The sequence below is a fragment of the Artemia franciscana genome, chromosome 2, assembly GCF_032884065.1.
Source record: "Artemia franciscana chromosome 2, ASM3288406v1, whole genome shotgun sequence".
NCBI classification, from domain to species: Eukaryota; Metazoa; Arthropoda; class Branchiopoda; order Anostraca; family Artemiidae; genus Artemia; species Artemia franciscana.
Window position 1 is genome coordinate 48,295,854 of NC_088864.1, and position 19,724 is coordinate 48,315,577.

At 34.5% G+C, this 19,724-nt stretch overlaps 1 long non-coding RNA gene across 1 annotated transcript in view; it reads left to right on the forward strand.

The window, feature by feature from the left end:
- Positions 1 to 1,152: 1,152 nt before the first annotated feature.
- The window catches only part of LOC136042995 (uncharacterized), a 31,646-nt gene continuing 13,074 nt past the window's right edge, over positions 1,153 to 19,724 (forward strand). Inside the window, exon 1 of the long non-coding RNA XR_010621522.1 lies at positions 1,153 to 1,267. This is a non-coding gene — a long non-coding RNA (uncharacterized LOC136042995). The remainder of the gene's footprint in view (positions 1,268 to 19,724) is intronic.

The window sequence follows — 19,724 nt, forward strand, 5'->3', positions numbered from 1 at the left end:
CTAAAATGTGATCATATTTTACATATTCCTATTTGTCATAATTGTAGACTAGAGCCAGCTTTGAGCCCTCTTTTCTCCACGAGTCACAAAAACGTTTTTTTGATAGTCTTTTGTCACTCTTATTTAGCTATATCCTGCATTGTCGACTATTATATGCGAATATAAATACAGCACAATTGGGCTTTGATATAATTGGAATTTTTAAGTCAGTGATTTTCATTTCCCGTTACTTAACTAATTACCTCCCCCCCTCCCTTCCTCGTAGTTCAGTCCTGGCTAATTTTATGAACCTAGCCTCATATAGGGAATTTAAGGTCATGAAATAAATAAAAATTCATTTTTATTTAAATATTTTTATTTAATTATATTTTATTATTATATTTTTATTTAAAAATAAATAAAATTCATAAATGTGAAAAAAAAATTCTGAAGAGTGCATTTTTTTAGGGAAGACTAGATTCTCTGTGGGGCATGCTCGAAAACGGAATGAATCAGGGAAGCATTAAAGAGCTTGGTATAAAAAAAAGTCAGTGAAGCTATCCCAGATCTGAGGAACCTGGGCACGTACTCTTATTTTTATCTTTGTAATTTAGTCAGTAACTTTATTTCATGGTTTCTTTTGGGAAGAGGGAGTACCGCCAGAATCCCGAAAGTTTTCTGGGGGAGGGGGAAGACTTAACACCAGTGCTTTTACTCTATTTTTGGATTTTATTTTTAGTTTCAGGGCATGTTGCATAACTTTAAAACCTTTGAGGAATGCACCACTTCACGCCCTCTTCGACTACGACCCCCTCTTCCATTTGATATCTTGAATAACCACCATTGAAACCCTCTTTGGAAATAAAATGTAGCATTTGCCTTTGTAATGTGGAAAAGTCCTTATATTCCATGTCTTGAAAACAATGTATTTAAATCATATATGCCAATTGGTACCAGACTTGATAAAAGTTTGTTGCAAAATATTCATTAAATTTTTAATTGGCCTTCTTTTATGTCTGCATCAAACACTTTAACCGTAAAATATATTTGTTCCCTTGAAAAAGAGGCTTTAAGGACTATTGTCTTTTTTTACTTCCCAACTTCACCATCTTGTTTTAGTGAATTCATTTTTCTTACAGCATTCAGTTTCTCATTAAGCAAATAAATGTTACATCTTTTTTTAGCTTGCTATGGTAAAAATTTTGGACCAAAAGGATACGGTTTTGGCATTGGTGCTGGTGTTCTACAGATGTCTTGAAGTTCAACTGTATTTTCCACTGCTTTAAAAGTAAGTTGTCCACTTATGTTTGTTTTTAACACGTATGTGGAAGGAAACATTAGGGTATATATATATATATATATATATATATATATATATATATATATATATATATAATTTCTTTTTATGTCAAGTTTATCATATAGTAGACCTCGGGATTCTTTTGTTATTTTCACTTATTTATTTAGTTCTTATTATCGGCCAGGGCACCAGATCCTGGTTCCATCTGGTTCCACAATGGAAAATCGGGAGAAATTTTACGGATCTATCAAAAGTGTTTTGTATGGCCTTCTTCTTGACTGTCGTATAATTCCTCCAGAAAAGAGTTAGGCTGTAGATGAGAATTTAAATAAGCAGTGTATAGTTGAGTCGGGTATATAATGTGCCAGTTGTGGTAGGCTTGCAAAATGAGAAATCGGGACGCCGACTTTTGTTGATAGAATATAATCATCAAGTGCTAAAAACATAGAATGATCCCAGGATTTTACAAGACCTCCATTCAATTCTAAATTCTAGGGACGTTTCTTCCCCCAGTTCTAGTGTGGGCACTCTTATAATTCGACCGGTGACTTTTGAAAGGTACTTGCTAGGAGTTTCTGAAAATTATCTCCCCGGCTTAGGAAGTATCAAACTTGTAGAATGAATTTATTTAGATAGTAGAGATAGTGTACTTAGGCAAGAATTTAGACTCTTGGTAAAGGAATAAACCTCTAAGCCGTGTTTATGCTGTCAAGAAATCAATAATGAAAATCGTTGTTGCACTGTACCATGGTTGCAGTGGGAGCTGCATTGCTAGTAAAAAACTAACCACGACCATTTGTAACCATACATAAAGAAGCGTCTTTATAAAAACTAGCTAGTGAGAAAAAGTTTTCATTTGTAGTTGATTCAGGAATGGTAACTATTATCTTGACTAGTCTTGGTAACAAAATGTTATTTCGTTTTGGGAATTTTCCAAAAATATCCTGAAACCGCTAAAAAATGGTGCTGGGCTGAAACAAAAAATGCACCATTGGAATCTTCTTATCCGAAAACACTATTCAAAGACTTATAGTCCCTTGGCTTGACCAACAGGAAAAATAACTTTTTTGAAAGGGTAGCGCTGATGTGTCTTATTGGGTTTTTTTTCCCTTGTTTATTTTCCCACTCCTACAGGAACATTATGGAGAGCTGTTTAAGGGCTTATTTGAAAGGAAAGTTTCTATATCTTGTGCCTTTTGCAATTAGCTAAATATAATACCTCAATAAAATCAGTCGCAACGATTCGTGCCCCTGCAGGGAAGACTAACAGCTGTCATTTGGAGGAATTTTACATATAGTTGAAGAAGCAAATAAATAAGATTCCGAAGAGAAATACGGCATTTTCACTGGAGGGCTCTAATGCCTAAGTTAGTACAAGTAGATACAGATGATATAAAAGCTTCGATCAATTTTGCATAGGGAGAAAAACAGCAATAATAATCGATTGTCACAGTTTGTATTTACGCTATCTTGTTAGTAACGAATGTGGTATTTGGTCTTAAAATGGTATACAAGTTAACATGGGAACTGGACGATCATTTTATGGTTATCTTATTGATTATTTTATCGTAATTAGAGGACTAGCAGGGTTCGCTACTGGATATTAGGGTAAATTGTTCTGCTGTTATTGGTGTTAAAAGTAAAGACCATCATCTTTTAGAGAAAATATGGAGCTGAAATTTACGAAACGTATCTGCTTACCAGGTAGTTTTGATGTTGATAGAATTTTCGGATGAAAATCTGAGAGGAAGAATCCAAAAGCAGTTGGATAGTAAATTTGTGCGTTATAGGAAAATAACTATAGGAAACTTTCGGTGGAAGAGAAAATAATTTGTAATAATGTTTTTCAGCAATGCACTTTAAGAGAGTGAGTGAAAGGTATGGAAGTAGAGAATGTATTTAACCCTGGTTTAAGGGGATGTCAAATAGACACAATAGAAACAGTTGCTCAGTATCTGAATGTTAAGGATGTTAATTCCAATGTTAAAAAATTGACGGGAAGTTGTCAATTCGATCTAGCCCCTGTTAAAGGAATGTATTGGGCCTCGATTCACATCGTTAAAGGAAGGATTGGTCGAATAGTCTTAGGGAGGCTGGAACTTCGATAGAGCTGTTGGAAATGATATAGGAACGGGTGGGAGATTATTGGAGGTAGTGTAGCCAAGACTGAAAATTTCTTTTTCAGTTGAAAAGAGTTTTGGAAGAATAGGAACAAAAATCCTAGAACAGTAAGGATAGTTGAAGCGACGGTAATGTTAGCTGTTAGGCATGTTTCTGAAGCAAAAAACATGAGGAAAATGATGCAGTTGTTTTTTCGAGGAACTGACTAAGGATTGTCTTAGGTAGTCCTTTGAGTGATCGAACAAATAGCCAAACGATCTGGGTTCAATCCAGCTGGATAGTTCTGTAATGAAAGTCTTTTATAAAGTCACTTTTTTGGGAAGAAGCATAATAGGCTTAAAAACTGCGCCTTTTGGGAATCCAGCAGAGGGCAAGAAATGTGCAGGACTTCTTTGGATGGGGTGATGTAATGATATAGTGTAATGATGTAGTGGATGGGGTGATGTAATGATAAAATATTTGAAGAAATGAAACTTCCCAAGTGGGAGCCAAGTGGGAGTGAATATCTGAACAGAGCAGGATGGATGAATAATTTTCTTGGCTGTTTTGGTCTGAGACGGCTTAGCACTGTGATGACTTCTTAGTAGTAGTAGCAGTATTTCGACAACTAAGCCGTCCTGACTAAAAACACAGTATTATTTTTCAATTTGAGATACGTTGTTTAATATAATTAGTCCTGCTTTTTTCATTAAACAAAGTATGAGCAGTACTCAGACCTAACTTATCTAATTCTTCTGGATCTCTTGTAACTCCAAATCTATTATTTTTCAAAGTGTGGTTTTGGCAGGAAATAAGCTGACAAATTTTATTGGTTTACTGCCAATGATTCAGGTGTCAGTTAGTGACAGTAGCTGCTCAAAAATGAAAGGATGCTGCAGCTTATGCTCCTGCCGTGGAACGAGGAGGGCATGCAGGGAGTCTGACCTTGCCCCATCTGAGTTCTCGGATGAAGAAAATGAGGAATATTTTTAAAAGTTTTATTTGATACCTTTTACTTTTGATTACAACAAGTCCCTAATCAGTTACTATTACCCAATTTTACGGGCAGGCCGAGTAAGACAACTCCAGTGTGCCGACTGAATCTATCTGTGGAGCAGAGTTCTTTCATGTAGTAAATAGCTCAGTAGTATCAGTGGCAAATCAGGTCCCAAAAGGGCAATTGCTGACGCCTTAGTACACCAGAAAACATATTTGTCCAATATAAAAAAAAAAAACACTTCTTTTAGTCAACTTTTTTGTTCTAACCTATTTTTATTTTTAAGTAAAAGTTAAAAATTTTAAACAGTTAGGAAGTTTGAAATATTCCTACCCTATGAATATAATTACTGACAAATTTTATTAGTTTAATGCCATGTATTCAGGTGTCCAAACGTCAAAACACGTATATACACTTTTTGCCATTCTAAGCAAACTTTGCTCCAGTTTGAGCTTTGGATCATGTTGATGGTAAAATTGGACATTTAAAATTTTGGAGATTAATTTGGGCCTGATACAAAATGAAAGCGGGGTTTCAAGTTATCCATCTATGTTTTTGTTATTAGTGTCACCAATTATAACAAAGCAATTATTACAAAGGCTTATAATATAACACCAGTATAATATATATGAAATGGCATACAATAGCGATTAAATTTGATTCATTTGCCCGCCGCAATGTAGATACTTCCTTTCTACTTTATATCTGGGTTGGTCTAAGCACTTTGCAAGAATTTTTTTTTTGGGGGGGGGGGCAGTTTAGTAAGCAGATCTTGATAGTTTCTTGATAAATTTTGGCAGTCGTTGTTTTGTGAATATTTTTTAGCATAATATTTCAGAGTATGCTCAGACTGAGTGTTGTTAATTTTGATGATGGCAAGTTTAGTTTATTGTTAGGTGACGGCTTTTAAAAGTTTTGGGTGATTTGCCAAACTCAGTATCTACACTTGACAAAGTAAGGACAGAAATCTTACAGCTCTTATTGCCCAAACTCCATGTTCAGCCATTTGACCTTAACGAAGAATTTTTATGGGCTATGGGCTGCATTTTGATAGGCTATTGTTTGTCTTTAAATCGCCATAGAAATATAATCGGCTGGTCTTAGTATATATATATATATATATATATATATATATATATATATATATATATATATATATATATATATATTTATATATATATATATATATTTATATATATATATATATATATATATTTATATATATATATATATATATATATATATATATATATATATATATATATATATATATATATATATATATATATATATATATATACATTTTTATATATATAAGCAATATTAACTGATTGATAGTGTGTGGTAATATCGTGTTTGGAAAAAAAAACATTAAACTAAAAAGTGTTTTCAACTAACACTAGAACAAGGTTTTAGTAAAATCCCATTATAATTAGAATTTTATTCACATTCTTCGCTTCTTACCTTCCTGAACACAGCAGGGTCGAATAAAAATATAAAATTGTAATAGAACCACTTCTTTTTCCAATATAATTCTATAAAAGTAATATAATTATTGAAAGCGTATAGCTGAATAAAAAGTGTCCTTTTCATTGTATGTGTATCGCCTGGTCGTATGACTACCATTGAGCTATAGATCTAGACAAAAGTACAAATTACCCTTTTTCCAATTACAAAAAAGACCATTCTAACCTATAAAACAGGGGAAAAACTATTTTCTGCAGGGTTTATCTACAGATGCACGTTTTTGAAAGAAAGGGTGAAAAATGAAAGTGCATTTGTTCCGCAACATATGCTTCCCAAAATAGGGGGAAATGTACGTAATTTTTCCAATAAAAATCCCAGTTTGTCACTTTATATTCATAAGCAGTAGTGTTCTTTTCTAATGTTTCATTAATGTTTCGGACACGAAATTTGGTTTTTCACTTAGCTTTGTTTTCTATCTTCTTTGTCTACGAATATACACGTGTGTTACTTTAATCATTTAAGCTTATGACGGAAGAATATCTAAAACTTTATAAGCTTCTTTTTTTTTAAAGTAACGTATATTTTCACCCTAAGTATTACTCAAAGAGGTAACGGTTCTCCCCCCCCCCCTCCATCTCGATACGGTAAAATTCGCATCTAAAGACCCATATCCCTATTTTATAGATTATTTTAATACCGTTTCTGAAACCTCGTAATTTAAAAGGTATTATGTAGTATTTTTGTCAAAATAAGATTTTGCCCTTCCCCACCCCTATAAATTGGGTCTGCTAGATCAAATGGTGACTCTAGTTCTCCAGTAGACCTATCTACTTTAGTTTTTCAAATGCTCAGAGGCCTAGGTATATCCAATACTTGCTCTTGTCCTGATGATTAGGATTTACAATGAAGCTTTTAACACCTATGATATTCTCGTTGTACCTTAAGACTCAAACTAAAGATTCCGCCTCCTTGTCAGAAAATTTGGTCATTTTCGTCCAAGCTAAAAAGCTTAGTAATTTTGTCAGTTCTCAGGGGTTCTTCAGGTGCTTCAGCTTCTCAGGGCAATTCATGTTTTGTAACATAACTCCTTTGGAATTGCCATAGTTGAACTGGTTTTCCAAATTACGCATCTAGCTAATATCAGAAACTTGTTTCCTACCTAGATATTAATTTTCTTTCTTTTTTTCTTCGTCCTGACTGAGAATTTTGATTATTGTGTCTGATTGATTGCTTCTGTGTGCGCTTGCAGTATATGGATTTAGGATACAATTGATTGGTGGTAAAACTGTTGAAACCATTGCTTTCTTGGAATCAACTGAAGCTAGGGGGTGTTCTGCGGCTTTCCTGTAGTGTGAATTTTGGTGTCTCTGCTATTTTTCCCCCTTTTTTCATCAAATCCCGAACATTTATTTAGGAGACTTGGGCTAAGTCTATCCTAAAATCAATTCAGGTTTGTGCTTCTTGTGAAACATGATATTTTGCAATGACAAGCCTATAGATGTAAGTTGCACCGAAAGGACAGATTTCAGGCCACACTGTACGACTCGGGCTGCCATTGCAGGGTTTTTTTGACAGGGTTGTCAAGTTTTACAGGGTTTTTGAGCATTACTTGTATAGGGTAGGATGGAAAATGTCTTTGTTCCCTATGAAACGTGTGATAATCCGACAGCCCTACGGCTGAAACTTGTACCGTAAGGACAAGATAGTTTTAGCATTGGATTCATTAGCTTCAGCTCTATCCATTCACTGAGCCAGTATTGTGCTATTATTTAGACTTTTTCTTAGAAAATGATCTTGACTTTCTTAAAAAGTTGGATATCTTTCTATTTTAGCATGTGTCTGACATATTTTCAACATATTTTCCAATTTAAAAAAATGTAAGGCAAACTTTCAAGAATGTAATTATGTGGATGAATAAAGTTAAATCTCAGTTATTCAACAGTAAAACAGTAGTGTTACATCTCCGTCAGATGACTGGTACATTAGAATAAAACCTACAATGAATATTGCGTAGCTCTCTACTGTTTAATGGACTCAGGGTGGCCATTTTGTCGGACCATAATAACCGGTGGTTCATAATAACCGAAAATAGTAAGATCTATGTTTTCCCCGTAAGTTTTATAGGTTATTTTTCTGCAGTCCCGCGGCTTAATGCAGTAACGCAAGACGGCAATTTTGCCATCATTCGATAGCTGTGTACGAAGTTTTACCCATGTACGAAGGTACATTTTTATTTTATTTTTTACAGTTTTTTTAGATTGAGAAATATGTTGAAGACAGGTGAAGGTTAGTATTTACAAAAACATAAATGTAGTGTTTTGTTTATATTTTTCTACTTACGACTTTTATCCCTATATTTTTGCTCTTCGTTTACTTTTGTGTACTTGAAAACGATCGAGTGGAGTCCTCGACCGAAATATGTGCTTATTTATCCTTCTTTTTTTGCTTGCTGGAAATATCCTCGTTTTTTTTCATCTTAACATTTTTTTTTATTTTGTCTTGCATAACCAGTGTGGTCTTAGAAATTGCTTACTTGTTTTTCTGTAATCTCATATAACTTCTATACATTCTTGAGGTGTTAGAAATCTTTTATAGTTATTATCTAAAATTACAACCACTTGATTGCATGAAGAAGATTGCTCATCTCGTAAAATGTTTTTTTGTGATTTATTTGGAACGCTTTACTAAGCCCAATGTGAAGGTTATGCAGCCCCATCTTCTATTTTTATAACTTCTGAAAGTTAAAAATACATAGAATCTGGGGAAATTAATCTTGAGCCATTTTCCACCACCCATTCATAGTTTGGGTGTGATAGTTACCGCAAAGCGCAAACTCCATGCCATCTCTGGGGTTACCACCACCTTTCCCGATGGGTAGCATAAGGTTATTGAATGTCTTTTGCCTTATGGTTGCAGCAGTACCTGCAAACTAGTAAAGAGCGTGTCACGGCCCAGCAGTGCCTGATAAAGGGTGACTGGGGCGATTGGGCCCAACCGGGCCCCGTGTTACCATGAAAATGAACAAACAAAGATTTTTAAATTTAAACAAAATTGTTTTTGACGATAAGGGATAAATTCTATGAGTTATTCAAATAATTAAAAATATATTTATTTTAAATTTGCATTGCTGGATCAGATTTATTAATGTGTTTACGCCTGCTATTATATAATGTGCACATTATAATATAGCAAACTGATACCCGTAAAAGTTCTAGTCCTATATTAGAGAGATTTTGTACTTAATACGCGAACTACTTTACATATGGAAACTACTATGCAGTTATATACTACTATGCAGTTATGAAGACCCCGCAAAAAAAGATCCAATCGGGCTCAGCACCTTTTCAATCCGAATTTGTTCAATAGTAGCCGAGATCTAAACAGTGGATATTCAAAAAAACTTCTCATGAAGAGTTGGCGTCTCTGGAGAGTTCCTTGTCTGTTGTGTGACCTGACCACCCATGCAACTAGTAGCGTTTAGTAAAAATAATAAAATTTTCCGGAAAAAATGTCAGATTAGAATTATTGCTGTTGTCTCGGATCTTGTCATAAGAAAAAGGAAAAGAAAACACTCACACAATGAACTGTTCACAAGTTATCTTCTTTTTACAATTTTTCAAAATGCAGCTAAATACCATACCTATTCTCCTAGCGTCATTCTTTGGATCCTTTTTTATTTTTCAATATAACCTGTCTCACTAAATTCCCCAACTTGCACGCCTTTTATCATTTGAAAACCCTGCCTTTACAAATTAAATGCATCCCCATTACGCCAGATGTGTTTTTATTTGGCAAAAAAACAACATGTTGTTCATGATAGCCACAATGGGAGGACACACATATTTCATTTGACACGCCTACAAGGATTGAAGCTGATAGAAAGCAAAGTATATTTACTTGTAAGGGGAAGTTGTTACAAAAGGAATGTCACTCTTTTGATCAGTTTTGCTCCCCTATTGTAGTTTCTTATTTCTTAGGCTCTCCTATTGTAACCATTTGTTCACTTAGTTGTTTTCTTTAGTGTTAGGTGTTGTATGTTCTTAATTTAAGCTAAATACATCCTTTTGCGAAAACTGAACAAAAACCTCCTTTTGCAAAAACTGAATCGGACGTTAACAATCCTGGTTATAAGAAATTCACTTGGTTAAACTGAAAAAAAAATCAGATTGCTGCCTAAATTTTAACTTTTTGTTCTTGTTAGTACTTTGCAGATGCACCATATTTGTTCTTACATTAAAATTTATGTTTAAGTAAGGGAGAGGAGTTCGGGGCTAAGGCTACCCCTCTGAAATTCAAAAGCTTCTTAGTCCATGGGCACTTCTTATTGAAATGTGTTAAATGAATTTTTTTTTGTAATATAACCCCCTAAATTTTGTTGTTATTAGCCCCTCCCAAAAAAATGCGCACCTGCCTGATATAGGTTTTATATTCGTTGCAGAGACTGTATTATATCGTTTAAAAACTTTTCATGTTTTTTCAATGAATTAGCAATAAGTAATGGTTCAATGGGATAAACTCAGGCATCTCTTCAAAATTTTGAAAAGTGTAAGGTAACGGTATATACTGTAGCGAACTTGAATAACTTTTCGAAAACTCTATTTGTTTTTTCTATGGTTCTATGCAATACCAATCTCCCAAGTCACTTCGGATCTCATCCACATATTATTAATAAGTCTAAAAGCAAAATTCTTCTTATTTGCATCAGCCTTGCCATGAGATAGCCTCCTGTGCCCCTAATTCCCTTAAAAATAATGGTTAGTCCAGAGTACTTATCTTGTCATTTAGCAAGTCTAATGTCAATAGTCTAAAGCAAATATGTTCGGCTATTAGATTCTGCCTAGTAGCAATCATTAACATTTATTTATTCTAAACCTGGATGCAAATAGTGTCTTGATTTATTTCAATATTCTCTTCAACATTCCCTGAAATAAATTCATCAGTATACATTATAAAAGAATATATATATATACTAGCTGTTGGGGTGGCGCTTCGCGCCACCCCAACACCTAGTTGGTGGGGGCGCTTCGCGCCCCCCCCAAGCCCCCCCGCGCGCGTAAGTCGTTACGCGCCATAATAGTTACGCGCCATTGTAGTTGTGTCCCTATGTCCCACCTGTGAATATAGATAGATATATATATATATATATGGTTTTAACTACGTAAAACTTGCGAATATACAACATTCTTTGCTGTCCCATTGTCTTTGCATATAAATAGATTGTCAGGTTTACCGACTCTTGAACATGCAACATATAATGGTCCATGGGAAAACAATCTGTATTCAGATCTATACCTCATGATTCTAATGATTGCCCTTGAGCTTTGTTGATGGTTATTGCTAATCGACCATTCCCTGTCCCGGTGTCCCGGTCGTCATTTACATCCCCCTGTTTCCCCCGGTGTCCCCGTTGTAGTTGTGTCCCGGTCGTCATTTATATTCCCTGTGTCCCGGTCGTCATTTGTATCCCGGTGTCCCGGTCTGTATATACATTCGTTTTTTAGTTTTGTTTTTCTCCTTTATTTTTTTCCTTTTTTTTCTTTTTTAGCTTATTTAGATTTTTAGATTTTTTAGTTTTTTTATTAGTTTTTAGTTTTTTTTTCTTTTTAGTTTTTTTGTCCCGGTCGTCATTTATATCCCCCTGTTTCCCCCGGTGTCCCCGTTGTAGTTGTGTCCCTGTGTCCCGGTCGTCATTTATATTCCCTGTGTCCCGGTCGTCATTTGTATCCCGGTGTACCGGTCTGTATATACATTCGTTGTTTAGTTTTGTTCTTCTCCTTTATTTTTTTCCTTTTTTTTTCTTTTTTAGTTTATTTAGATTTTTAGATTTTTTAGTTTTTTTATTAGTTTTTAGTTTTTTTTTCTTTTTAGTTTTTTTGTAGTTTTTACCTTCTTTTTAGTTTTGTTAATTTTTTTTTTTACTTATGTCCTGGTCGTCATTTATACTCCCTGTGTCCCGGTGCTTTGTTGATTGCTAATCGAACATTCCTTTTGTCCTGGTCGCTTTCTCTTTGAGTGTCGTCATAGTTTTTTTTTATTTTTTATTTTTTTTAGTTTTTTACCTTTTTTTAGTTTTTTTAGTTTTTTTAGTTTTTTAGCTTTTTTACTTTTTTTATTAGTTTTTAGTTTTTTTTTGTAGTTTTTGCCTTTTTTTAGTTTTTCAGTTTTTTTTTAGTTTTTTATTGGTTTTTACCTTTATAGTTTTTTTAATTTTTTAGCTTTTTTATTTTTTTTATTAGTTTGTAGGTTTTTTTGTAGTTTTTGCCTTTTTTTTAGTTTTTTCAGTTTTGACGTCACCTGATCCAGTTTTTTCAGGTGACGTCACCTGACACATCCATCCACACATCCACAGACAGACAACTTATTTATATATACTAGCTGTTGGGGTGGCGCTTCGCGCCACCCCAACACCTAGTTGGTGGGGGCGCTTCGCGCCCCCCCCAAGCCCCCCCGCGCGCGTAAGTCGTTACGCGCCATAATAGTTACGCGCCATTGTAGTTGTGTCCCTATGTCCCACCTGTGAATATAGATAGATATATATATATGGTTTTAACTACGTAAAACTTGCGAATATACAACATTCTTTGCTGTCCCATTGTCTTTGCATATAAATAGATTGTCAGGTTTACCGACTCTTGAACATGCAACATATAATGGTCCATGGGAAAACAATCTGTATTCAGATCTATACCTCATGATTCTAATGATTGCCCTTGAGCTTTGTTGATGGTGATTGCTAATCGACCATTCCCTGTCCCGGTGTCCCGGTCGTCATTTACATCCCCCTGTTTCCCCCGGTGTCCCCGTTGTAGTTGTGTCCCTGTGTCCCGGTCGTCATTTATATTCCCTGTGTCCCGGGTCCCGGTCGTCATTTGTATCCCGGTGTCCCGGTCTGTATATACATTCGTTTTTTAGTTTTGTTTTTCTCCTTTATTTTTTTCCTTTTTTTTCTTTTTTAGCTTATTTAGATTTTTAGATTTTTTAGTTTTTTTATTAGTTTTTAGTTTTTTTTTCTTTTTAGTTTTTTTGTCCCGGTCGTCATTTATATCCCCCTGTTTCCCCCGGTGTCCCCGTTGTAGTTGTGTCCCTGTGTCCCGGTCGTCATTTATATTCCCTGTGTCCCGGTCGTCATTTGTATCCCGGTGTACCGGAGTTGTGTCCCTGTGTCCCGGTCGTCATTTATATTCCCTGTGTCCCGGGTCCCGGTCGTCATTTGTATCCCGGTGTCCCGGTCTGTATATACATTCGTTTTTTAGTTTTGTTTTTCTCCTTTATTTTTTTCCTTTTTTTTTCTTTTTTAGCTTATTTAGATTTTTAGATTTTTTAGTTTTTTTATTAGTTTTTAGTTTTTTTTTCTTTTAGTTTTTTTGTCCCGGTCGTCATTTATATCCCCCTGTTTCCCCCGGGTCGTCATTTATACTCCCTGTGTCCCGGTGCTTTGTTGATTGCTAATCGAACATTCCTTTTGTCCTGGTCGCTTTCTCTTTGAGTGTCGTCATTTATTTTTTTCTTTTTTAGTTCTTTTAGTTTTTACCTTTTTTAGTTTTTTTTAGTTTTTAGTTTTTTTAGTTTTTTACCTTTTTTTAGTTTTTTTAGTTTTTTTTAGTTTTTTAGCTTTTTTATTTTTTTTATTAGTTTTTAGTTTTTTTGTAGTTTTTGCCTTTTTTTTAGTTTTTTTAGTTTTTTAGCTTTTTTATTAGTTTTTAGTTTTTTTTGTAGTTTTTGCCTTTTTTTAGTTTTTTTAGTTTTTTAGCTTTTTTATTTTTTTTATTAGTTTTTAGTTTTTTTTGTAGTTTTTGCCTTTTTTTTCTCTTTGAGTGTCGTCATTTATTAGTTTTTTCCTTTTTTTTTTAGTTTTTTATTGGTTTTTACCTTTATTTTAGCTTATTTTTCAGTTTTTTCCTTTTTTTTAGTTTTTTTTATTTTTTATTTTTTTTAGTTTTTTACCTTTTTTTAGTTTTTTTAGTTTTTTAGCTTTTTTACTTTTTTTATTAGTTTTTAGTTTTTTTTGTAGTTTTTGCCTTTTTTTAGTTTTTTCAGTTTTTTTTTTAGTTTTTTATTGGTTTTTACCTTTATAGTTTTTTTAGTTTTTTAGCTTTTTTATTTTTTTTATTAGTTTTTAGTTTTTTTTGTAGTTTTTGCCTTTTTTTAGTTTTTTCAGTTTTGACGTCACCTGATCCAGTTTTTTCAGGTGACGTCACCTGACACATCCATCCATCCATCCACAGACAACTTATTTTTATATATATAGATATAGATATATATATATATATATATATATATATATATATATATATATATATATATATATATATATATATATATATATATACTCCAGAATATAACAAATAACATATATGTGTTGGTAAGAATAGAACGTGTAAGATGATATTACTTATTGTATATTATTTATATATTTTTCTTATTTATTTATTAAGTTTGTTTATTTTTTGAAGTCATTCGCTATAGTTTTTTTAGTCAATCATAATGTTTTTTAAACCTATGTTAGGGATAAAAGTCAATTAACTCCACCTTCTTGCCGTTGTTGTATTTACTTGCTATTCCTGTGTCTAATTTTGAACCAACAAGCAGAACATACAACCTAATCGTTCTTCTCTTTTTATGATATTTTAAGCAAATAATAAAAATTTTAAAGTTTTTTTTTTTAATTTACATTTGATGCGAGTAAACTCTCCACCTTAAGAAGCTATAACTTTCTGTCCGTATCCCACGCTTATTTTTCTGAGAAATAAAAGAAAGTGTTCCTCTAATCTTGGAAAGCATTCAAACTATTCCATCTTTTTGACCCATAAGTCATTTACGAGATATTTAATAAGGCAGGTGCCGGTAGAACCCTTTTATTGCCCTGATAATCATCTACAGACGCATCAATAGAAAAGGATTACTCTATTGAAAAGATTCATTCTATATACATCAGTAAGCTGTTACATTACCATATTGAAACCTAATTTTTAGTCTTGTTGAAATCCCTATTTGAAAAAAACGAGTTAATTTACATATGGTTAGCCCTAGATTCTCTTAAATGTTATTCTAGTAGAACGGTTGAGAGAGCGGGGATTTTCATTGCGGATTGTGTAGTCCAAAATTAGAATACTGGACTTTGTAATCTGGATTCTGTTTTGATAAAGGGAATGCGGTACTATAGAAAAACAGGCCATCTAAATAAAGCTTGTTTCTGGAAGTCTCAGTATAAATAAAACAATTGTTGTATCAGAGCTATCAGATTCGGATTAAGACCTTCCGGGGGGTCCTAGGCTTATGCAACCTTTGAGTCCCTTCAACTAAAAAATATTTTGCAAAAATCTCAAAATAGGCATAAAAGGCCAATTTGACATTACAATAGGCCAATTTTGCCGGCACCCCAAATTGGTGCAACCGTAATTAAATTAAAGGTCTTCTGTTTAACGCCCCTTGTCACTAATAAAGGTTTGAAATTAAGATCCGTCTTATTTATATTGAATTTTCAATACTTCCGTAAATGAAGTTTGGTTAATAATAATGAAATATACCGCAATATGATGGAAATATCATTCTTTACTAGAAAAAAACTCTGAAAACTACAACAAAGAATTATGATTGGGGGCACCCAGAACGCATTATGTTAAATACCTAACCTAACCCAATCAAAATACTATCTATATAACTACGTATTAAATATTTGTTAAAAAGTATACCTAGAATGTAAGTTTCAACTGAGCCTAAGCTAATTTTCTTTGGATACTGCCGGCCAAAAACCGGCTATTGTCTTATCTGTAGATCTACATTCGTGAATGTGTACCATAGTACCGAATTTTCAAACTATTTGTCTTGCTTCAAGTGAGATTTGATTTAAATTAATTGAAATATCCGGTGACTTAATTTATTAAGGATTTGCCCATTTATCGGGGGAAAATTCAACACCTCAAGCTTTGAATCCCTTAGCTGTATCCAACACTTAACTAATGGGTAGTATGGCTTGGCGACTTGAGAATGTGTGGTCTTTTGTTACAAGGCCTATTATTTGGAAGGGAACGAATGACATTTATGTTATTCTGATCTAACGCTGTTCGGATTGTTCACTTCATAGATCAAATACATTAAATCAGCAATTGAGCCTGTTGGGCGATCATCATAAATAAAACCCTAACATATACTTCCTTGTGAGGACCAGAGAAAATTTTCGCCCTTTCCCTCCAACACAACAATCTGAAGTTCCGTTGCTTACACCCCTCTCATAAAAATACACGAGCCAAGAGCTCATATGGCACTTGTGACGAGGTCGGAAAAGTCAAGATCCAAGAGCTTCTTCCCACTAAGTTTCATTACGATCTCTCCACTCTAAGCGTTTTCCAAGGTTTTCGGTTTCCCCCTCTAACTCCCCCAATGTCCCCCTCTAACTCCCCCAATGTCCGCGGATCCGGTCGGAACTTAGAATAAGAGCTCTGAGACACGAGGTCCTTCTAAATATCAAATTTCATTAAGATCCGATAACCCATTCGTAAGTTAAAAATACTTCGTTTTTTCTAATTTTTTCCGAATTAACCGTCCTTCCACTCCCCCAGATGGTCAAATCTGGGAAGCGACTATTTCTAATTTAATCTGGTCGGGTCCCTGATACGCCTGCCAACTTTAAGTGATTGCTATATTGATAACGTATCTAGTTTCGGATCTTCTTCATGTAAAAATTGGGGCGGTCCAAGATCCGAACCAGAGACCTCTTGGACCCTAAGCCAGAATTATGCCCCAAGACAACAAGCCATATTTAAGAAGAACAATCATTTGTTTTAGAGACAAATGAAATTCTTTTCAACTATCTTGTTCGCTCGCTCCCCCCCCAGATGGTCCAATCGAGGAACGGACTATTTCTAATTTAATCTAGTCTGGTCCCTGGCGCCTGCCAACTTTCATAGTCCTAGCTTATCTGGAAGTTCCCAAACTAGTAAATCCCCCTCCAAATCCCCCAAAGAAAGCCAATCAGGTCGGGTTATGTCAGTCAGGTGTCTAGAACTTGTGCTTATTCTCCCCACCAAGTATAATCACCATCTCTTCACTCTAAGCGTTTTCCAAAATTTCCAGTTTTCTCCTCCATCTCCCCCAAATGTCACCGGATCCAGTCAGGATTTAAAATAAGAGCTCTGAGATACGAGTCATTCTAAATATTAAATTTCATTAAGATCCAATCACCCGTTCACAAGTTAAAAATACCACATTTTTTCTAATTTTTTCGAATTACCGAATTAGGTGCCCCCTAAGCTCTCCCAAAGAGAGCGTATCCGCTCCAGTTATGTCAATAACGTATCTAGGACATTTGCTTATTTTTCCCACCAAGTTTCATCTCGATCTCTCCACTCTAAGCGTTTTCCAAGATTTCTGGTCCCCCTCCCAATTCCTCCCAATGAAACTGGATCCTGTCTGGATTTAAAATAAGAAGTCTGAGTTACGAGATCCTTCTAAATACCAAATTTTATGAATATCCGATCACTCATTCGTAAGTTAAAAATACCTCATTTTTTCAATTTTTTCCGAATTAACTACCAACCCCACTCCCCCCGCCCCAGATGGTCAAATCGGGGAAACGATTATTTCTTATTTAATCCGGTTTAGTCCCGGATGGGCCTACCAAATTTCATCGTCCTAGCTTATCTGGACTAGCAAAACCGGTGACCAAACTACCAAAACTAGGACAGACAGACCGACAGAATTTTATATCGGTATATGTCACTTGGTAAATACCAATTGCCATAAGAATCCTGAAAGTTTCAACTCAATCCCCCAGCCATGAGCCGAAGCAGTGTAGAACAACCAAACTGCGTATACAATTTGTCAACATTTTAAGGAAACCTATGGACTGTAGAATGAAAAATAATCTCTTCGATTCAGTAACCAAGTACATGTTGTGTTACGGCGCATCATGGTTATTCTGCGTCGGAGATTAGTTATTGGCTGGGAATTACCGATATAACCTATTATATAGTTGGATTTTGCTTCTAGATTTTCTTAAGACTATTGAAAAGCACTTTTTGACTTAGCTAGTTTGAAGCACACAAAGCTTAGAGACTGGTTACCCAAATTAACAAATAAAAGAATTGTGACCTTCAATTTTTCGTTGTTATTGTTTTTGTTTGTTTTTTAAGCCTCAAATACAGTGAAATATATTCTCCTAGTCAAACTAATGCACAGAAATAAAAAATAAATAAAGGTCTTTTTCTGCCAGATGAGTAGTACAGTGTGATTAAAACCAGCAGTTATCTTCTATATCAAATTGATCTGGCAAAAGAGTGGCTGCATATGCAAGTTGTTCATTGATAAGTTTTGGAAGGCATTCCTCGTTTTAATTTTAGTATTCCGTAGAAGGGAAAACCATAACATGGCTTCTAACATGGCATGCCATTCTCTTTACAAGAGAATGGACTAAGCGGAGGAAGTAGCCTATATAGGGTTTGTCGAGTGTTTTGAGAAAAAGTACAACAAAAGTTTTTGTCAAAATTGACAAAAAATTATGAAGAAGAAGAAAACGAGAAGGATAAGTTCAGCCAGTGAAAAAAGGAAAGATAAAGATATATATCTTTCCTTTTTTCACTACAACTATTATCAGCTCACTGCAGCACGAAGCAGGCGTACACTGCTAAGCACGCTCCTCCTCCATCCCAACTAATTCAAAACCTCCATCTTTACATCCTCCCAAGAAGTTCCTATTTCCTCTAAATCTTTCCTTACGACATCCTCCCAACCCATTCGAGGACGATCTACTTTTCGTTTGACCCTAGATGGTTGGCCGACAAGGACGATCTTTGGCAATATGTCATCCTTCATTCAGAGAACGTGTCCTAGCCATCTCAACCTTTCTCTCATTGTAACCTTTGAAAGTGGGATTTGAGCAAAGTTTTTCGTACAGCTTACTGTTAGAGATATGGTCAGTTAGATAGGCACTCAAAACAATCCGTAGGCAATTTCTGTAGAAAATATCTAGATAGTCCTCCTCTGTCTTTCGAAGCCCCCACGCTATAGAACAATACTTGACCATGGTCATCATAGTAGCTTCCAATATTCTAATGCTGGTTCGTAGACTTATCTTCCAGCTCTTCAAAAGTTTTTCAACGGTGAAAAAACAAATCAATCAAGTAATCAATCAATTTATTAATGCTAAAAAAATTACAAAACGTAAGTTAATTACGAAGCCCAAGAAGCTTAGCTTGTAATGGGCCAATAAAACAAAAATAAAACACTTATAAATCACATACAATAATAAAAAAAGCACATACAATTAAAATACAAGCACATTGTCAGCTAGCGGACAAAAAAGAAGGGAAAATTATTGAGGCAGATATTTCATCAGGGACTTCCGCCTACACGTCTTCAATGCTCAAAAAAAAAGAAAACTAATCTTTTGAATAGACTTTAACTGAGCAGAAGAAGACTGAATCAAACAAACCAATAAACCAAGTCAAAATAGATGAAAGACTATTCACCAATTAGATTGGGTAAGAATTGTCTGCTTAGTGATTGACTTAGCTTGTCTACTGACTTAATTTTCTTTAGAAATGCGGACAGGTGATTTTGATTTAAACCGAAGAATAATTTTATTTGAATCCTTTAATTTTAATTGATTACAAATTGGGTTTAAGGAATATCTCCAGTATCTTTTTTTTAAGCAAGGCCTCTATTAAAACAATGGGGAGGGCCAAAGCAGAACCAATATCCTCAATAGCCCTTTTCTGAGATTTATCCTGCCTTTAAACGAATTGCTACCGAACGAGTTGTTGCTAACTATAGTGTCTAAAAAAGGATTCTTATTCTAGTTTAACTGCCCTTGCGTTTCGGCAGTTTGGAAGAATATACAGATAAATACAGAATTAACTCTAAAGGAAAGACAATTGGAGGGTA